We start from the raw sequence: 7,307 nt of genomic DNA on the forward strand, positions 1-7,307 counted from the left end.
TTACAATATTTACACGATAATCTGACTTAAAATAAGAGTATCAACAATTAAAAGTTCATGTTCCTGATTCTCTATTAATTGATGCCAATCTTAATACGTTTTTAATTAAATTTAATTTAAAATTTTTCTACTAAACTTCTAAAACGCTCTTGCCAGATTTAAAAACTGTCACTCCTGCAAGATTTAAACACCAACTGTCTCTCCCTTCCTATCTCTCTAATGTTTTTGTTTATCTGATGTATAGCGCCACATCCAAACAGCTAATCACTCAATACACCGGCACATGTATACGAAGCTCTCATCTTCCCTCCTCGAGCCGTTTAATTTTCTTGAAAAGACAAATCAAGCTTGAAATTTCTAAAAGCAGTCAGCCTCGGGTATGAGCTTTGTAACATGGTATAGACCTAATGCTTTTCTTTTACGTCCGGAATTTATTTCAAATATTAAACCTTAGATTTTCTTTGTATTTTAAAGGGGCCAATTCTTATCTCGTCCATTTTTTTCCTGTTTGATTTGTTTCCGTTGGTTATATAAACCATATCATTTCTTTAAAATTATGATCTATTCTATTTTTATCAAATAGGATTTTTAATATATGTGTGATCTTTTTGATCGGAGCAGTGTTATATAGCGATCGTGTTCTAAATTATTAGAATTTTATTTGAGTCTTTTAATTCAGAAAGAAGTAAATACGTAGACTCACCGCTCATCAAATAAGTAGTCGAAAATCCTGTTACAGTATGGATTGTATTATTGTATGATTTCACGCATTCTTCCGCGATCTTCGACCAAGCCTTCTTTTTATCACCACAACTAAGCATACATATTATTTTATTTATCAAAGTTTGGTTTAATTTTTCATTCAATCCATTTGAAAAGGGTGCATCTACTGCTGTGTGAATTAAATCAATATTTCTTTGCTTGAGGTAGTTTTTGAATTCTTTTGAGTTGATCGCTGGATAATGATCTGCTAGTAATATTTCAATCTTACTTTCCTTATGAGTCTTATTGATTAATATTATGAAGTTTTTGCTGCTTGATCTTTAGAGCATACGATATAAGCAAATCTGGTTAAATGGTCCACCAGTAAATGTAAGTATCTTTTCGTTGATCTCTGTCCAGCGAAGCCACCAATTGTATCCCCTGATATTATTGGAAACGGTTTTTCTGCTGGACCCAAGTGTGACATCAATCCTAATCTCTTATTTAGTCTTGTTTTATTTTTGATGCAAATTTCGCAGCTTTTGCAAATCCATTTTATATTAGTCGACAAATGTGGTGCTGTATAAAATGGTCTCATTTTTTTCTAATTGGTTCATTCCAATATGGCAAAATTCTTCATGGATTTTTTTATTATTATTTTACTATATTCTTCGCTTAGAACTATTTTATTTCTTTTCTTTTTATCCTTTTATATAGATTATTTTTCATGATAAGATTTCTTATCTTTTAAACTTGTGTTCTTTTGTTGATCAATTACTATATCATTCAGGTTTATGATATTGACTTTTTTTAACTTGTCTTCGCCATTTTCATCGTGTTCATAGACAGGGTTTCTGCTAAGGCAATCAGCTTCGGTGTTTTCTTTTCTAGGATTATATATGATTTTGAAATTATATTGCGATATATAGATTGACATTTCTCCTAATTCTTCATCTGCTGTATCTTTATATTTAGATCTTTAAACGGTTTATGGTCTGTGTAAATCGTAAATGTTTCCAATCAGCAAATGTTGCCAAAATTTTAAGCTTTCTTTTATGACTAAGCATTCTAGAAAGATTGCTTTCTTTTGTTTCTGTGACTCACTCAATTTTTTTGAAAAATAAGCTACTGGCTTAAGTGTGCATCTTTTCGTGACTGTTTTAATATGGCTCCTATACCGTTGATACTCGCGTCTGTGTATATAAACGTTTAAGCTTTTGATTATAAATAGCTAGGATTGGCTTTGAGCATAAATACTCTTTGACTTTATTGAAAGCAGCATCACAATCATTTGACCAACTAAAACTTATATTTTTCCTGAGTAGATTATGTAAAGGTTCGAGTAATACTGAGACATTAAAGATGTATTTTCTGTAAAAATTGATTTTATCTAGAAATTGTCTGATGTTTTTTCCTGTTTTTTGGTACCGGAAAGTATATTATGGATTTTAAATTATCTTTTAAAGGGATTACAGTATTTTCTGTAATAAAGTGACCTAAATATTTCACTAAGTGGGCTGCAAATCTGCATTTTGTAAGTTTTATTCTGAATCCTTCTTCTACAATAGCGTCCAATAATTGTTTTAAATGATTAACATGTTCTTCGAACATCTTTGAGAAAATCAGTTTATCGTCTATGTAATTCACGACAAAGTTTGATAGGTTGTGTTTTCAAATTATATTTATTAAGATTCTTTGAAAATTGCTAATGATGTTTTTAATCCAACGGTAAAACCGTCCATTGGTAATGACATTCTTGTTTCACAAACCCATTTTTTCTCTATCTCGAACTCTCAATGGTATGTATCAGAAGGCTGAATTTATTTTGAGTGTTGTGAAGAACTTGCAATCTACAGTATTTACCATTAGATCTTCAAATAGGGGAAACGGTTGAAATTAAGGCACTATCAGTTTATTCAGATCTCTAAAATCAACGCACAGTCTACTTTTCTTCCTTCCTCTCTTTTATAAGCTAGTATGACTGGCACTGCAAAAGGACCGTAACATTCTTCAATAAGTTGACGTTGTAATAAATGAGTTACTAGGCCTTTAATTTCTGCTCTGTTCTTTAATGAACATTTGTATGGTCTTTGAAGAAAACTTGTTTGTTTGCAGGTTATGAATTCTTCGTAATTTTTGACGTTACTAATGTCATATTGTCTTTTGCAAATATTCTTTTATAATTCTCTAATAGCTTTATAATTGTACATCTTTGATCAGTATCTAAATGATCAATATCTATATTAAATTGTTCTATATTAATACCTTCATTAAAATTTAATTGAAATTTGGCTAATGCATTTTCCAATTCTATTTTTAATTTCTCCTTTATCTTAATTTTTATTGTTTTTAATTTTTATCTATTTTGGTATCAGCATATCTTTTATACTATTTCTTTCTTTCTACATTTTGTTTTATTTCTTTTTTTAATTGGATATTTAAATTCCTATCATTGGTCAATCCAAATCTATCTGTAGTGTCTAGTCCTAATATCATATCGTGATTGAAATTTTCATTATAAACAAATGCATTGATTTTAGCTTCTTTGCTTAGTATATTTGCATTTAATGTTATTAAGCAATCAGTTTTCCCCTACCGCTAATTATTTTATTGTGATACTAAAGTTGTCTTTTGTAAAATTTTTTACTTTTACTAATTTGGAATTATTTGTGTTATGTTTAAACCAGGATAATAAATACCTGTGCATTCAATTGTGTTATTTAGTAACACCTTAATTTCAATCAGCAGGGGAATATTTAGTTTTTTGGATCATCGAAATTGTCAATTTGTAATATATAATTGATTATTTTATCTTCAGTCCTTTCTTCTTTAAACCAATAAAAATTTTCAGGATGATATCTGTTTTTCTTACCTTTACTTTCGCAAATTTTACAAGGCTATTTCAAAGTCAGTTTCGTTTCAGTTTTTATTATTTTGGGTCTATTTTCATTTATTTTTTTAAACTTTTCCTACTAGTGTCTTCATATTTCCTTAGTTCACTAAATAAATCAACTGAATTATTAGTCTCTTGTCTGTCAATTTTGTTTCTTACAAATGTTGGTAGTCCGTCAGCAATCAAATCCACTAACGTTCTATTATCCATATTTTTATTTTTTCCAGTAGTAAGTGTTCTTTTTGTAATGCAAACTCTAGGATTGAACCAGTGAGATACTTGTAATTTAAACATAAGTAAGAGATGACCAACCTCTATCTGCGAATATTTGTAAAAATTATTTTTCCATGTTGTCCACTCAGAGCTTTATGAATGTCTAATTAACATTGAGTGGAACCATTTCTTTATTCTATCATCTAAAAATAATCTTAAAATTTCAATTTTTTCAGCATCAGATTTTATGTCTAATCTGTTGCATTCACTTTCATATGTTTATAACATTGGTTCGCATTCATTTTCTTTCCTTCAAATTTATCCAACACAAATTTTCCACATGATTTATTAAAATCTTTATTTTAATTCTCCTGTGTATGTTCTTTTTCGCATAATTTTTCTAGAAGTTTCATTAAGTTTTCGTCTATCTGTGTTGCAGGAATGTTTTTGTGCTTTGTTCTATGTTAGTAACATCTTCTAGCAAAAAATCACTGTATATCATATTTCCACTTTTATCTTTATAGAATTTTAAAATTTATCGTCTAATGTTATCCAATCATTTCTTCCTTTGCCAAGATTTTCTAGTGATTTCTTAACTTTTTTAAATTCGTTTAGTTTCGATAATTCTGGGTGTTGTTTGTAAGACTGGTAACGTTGTGGCATAAAGATTATTTTTCCATTTGTATCTGTTATTGTTTAGATTATAATAACGTTAGATTTGTGATCTGTATCAGCCACCAGTTTAAATTCAAACCGTAGCTTCGCCATGTTTCCTTTGTTTTCCACAAACGTATAACTGTTGATTTATAATATGTTTGTAATCCTTAATTTGTTAAGAGTAAGAACCACAATTAGATTCGTCTAAAAATAAGAGTAATTTATTTAAACATATTATATTAGATTATTAATTTTACAATATTTACACGTGGTCAACTGACCTAAAAATAAGAGAATCAAAAATTAAAATTTCATGCTCCTGTTTCTCTATTAATCGATGCCAATTTTAATACGTTTTTAATTAAATTTAATTTACAAGATTTTCCTACTAACTTCTAAAACGCTCTTGCCAGATTTAAAGACTGTAACTCCTGCATGATTTAAACACCAACTGTCACTCCTGCTAGATTTAAACACCAACTGTCTCTCCCTTCCTATCTCTCTAATGTTTTTGTTTATCCGATGAATAGCGCCACATCCAAACAGCTAATCACTCAATACACAGGCAATGTATACGAAGCTTATATATATTTATAGAGTGACCAAGAAAAAAGGAGGAGGATTGAAAATATGGGAAGATAAGCTATTAATTATTCTTTTTGAAGTTACACTTCTTTTAGCGCGTTAGGGAAAATGTAATAGGGAGTGATTTGGTTCCGAGCGTCTGGGAAAACGACACCATGAAGTTTGTCGGTATTTACGACGCGCGACAAAACGATTTCAAGTTTAAGGCATGAAGTTATCTTCACTTCTTCTTCCCTTTTTTTCTCAAACGGGTCACCCATCCAAATACTAATCGTACTAAGCGCTGCTTTACTTAAATGATCGAACGAGAACTAATTCTGTAACCGCGCTATGGCTGTTGACGCGTGAAGTAATTCTATATATCTCTATTATATTTAGTGTGATATCTATATTTTGATATTTTCTTTTTTTTATTCTTTCTTATATATATATACATAATAATTATTTTATTTTTTTAAGCTATTTTTTTTCTTTGAAGTTTTATTTGAAGTTATTTTTGATGTTATCGATGCTATATTCGTTTTGGTACGATTAAGAAGTATAACTTCTTACGCGCGTACATAAGTACACACACCAGTTTTTTATTTTATTCTTTTTATACTGTCTTCTTCTGTGATTGTTTTGAAGTTATACTTCTTTTTCAAATAACGAGCTTAGCCTGACGAGGATTTCCTTCAGAATTCGTGAGGCACTCAACGTAATAACGAGTTATGTACCATTTATAAAGATTATATATTCTTAACTTATATTCGAAATACGCGGGTCAATCATTTTGGAAATATTGAAAATAACGAAATTTTCTTATCGTCCCTCGAAACTGTACTGATCTCAAACTTCCTATGATTTGTATATACACGAGCGCGGTACAATTAACTTTGCAAGATGTTTGATAAATAATTACGGTTAGTTGGTTATTAAACAAAAAAAGACTTATTGTTGCAAATTGAATAATCCATTATTAATAACATTTTTATTTTAATACAAAAATTTAGTAATCTTTAATAGTATGATATCTCTAAAAACATGTTGGTACATGTAATGCAATTTTACACTTCTTGTATTCCCACGTTGTCTCACTGCGTTTTTTATTTCGAGTAAGAGTAAAGTTGTTTTTCGGTTATGAGAAATGTAAACAATAAAGGTCAGGATATGAATGTTCAAAAACGGTCGTTGCTAAATATATACGTAGTTCGAATAAGTAAAGTTATTTTTCGGTTTGGTAGAGATATAAGAAATATCGTCCTTTATTACACAGTAACAGAGTATAAGGGTAAAGAGGGAAAAGAATCAAGGTAGAGAGTAAGAATATCATAGTAAGAAAGTGTAAAAATAGAGTTACGAAAAATATTCCTACATTCAAATTTGGAACGGCCGCCAAAACAATATTCTGAAATGTTTTGTTTTTTTCGCCCAGTAGACTAACGACGCCTCTGAGGCGTCTTATTCATTTTTGGTCCCAAAACCTTGCGACGCCTCTGAGGCGTCTTATTCGTTTTTGGTCCGATAATCATGTGACGCCTCTGAGGCGTCTTATTCGTTTTTGGTCCGATAAACTTGTGACGCCTCTGAGACGTCTTTGTAAGTTAAAGGGTTAAGCTAGAACGAAATAAGAAAAGTATAAGTATTCCTTATACTTCCATAAACGAGGTGAACCTTTTTGTTGAGTCCGTATACAAGCGAAGCGAGCAAGAGGTGAGATGCGTGATTAATTTTTTGTAAAAACCGCAATTTCTTATTATGTTTAATTTATCGACCAAAGCTTTTAAGCTACAAGGTTTATTGTCTGACGAGCAAATATAGTATTATACTTTGTAGTGACTTAACCAAGAGTTTTTTTTTCTTATTTGTTTGTTCATTTTATTAATTTTGTTAATAATTTTATTTTATTTAAATTGTACTAATTATCTTTATTTTAATAAAGTTTTTATTGAAGTTATATTTAATTTTATTTACAAATGTAGAGTATATTTGCATTCGGGAAAATTGTAGTTATTTCATATTGAATACAATGAAGATTGAGAAGTAAATGTTGTGTGGCTTAAGATTTCAGATTCACTAAAGATTGGCCAGAAAATCGTACAGAAAGTTGCTGGACATTTTGCGATTTAAATTAATAAAACAATAGTGCTGATCGGACGTAGATCTTCAACTATTCTCCTTAGCAACAATACAAAAATTAAGATTAAGCATTCACATTTATCCATAGTTTAAATTTATTTATTTATTATTAATTATCAAAAATTTACTTGTTTTATTT

Source organism: Polistes fuscatus, unplaced genomic scaffold (assembly GCF_010416935.1).
Source record: "Polistes fuscatus isolate 324 unplaced genomic scaffold, CU_Pfus_HIC Scaffold52, whole genome shotgun sequence".
In the NCBI taxonomy this organism is placed as follows: domain Eukaryota; kingdom Metazoa; phylum Arthropoda; class Insecta; order Hymenoptera; family Vespidae; genus Polistes; species Polistes fuscatus.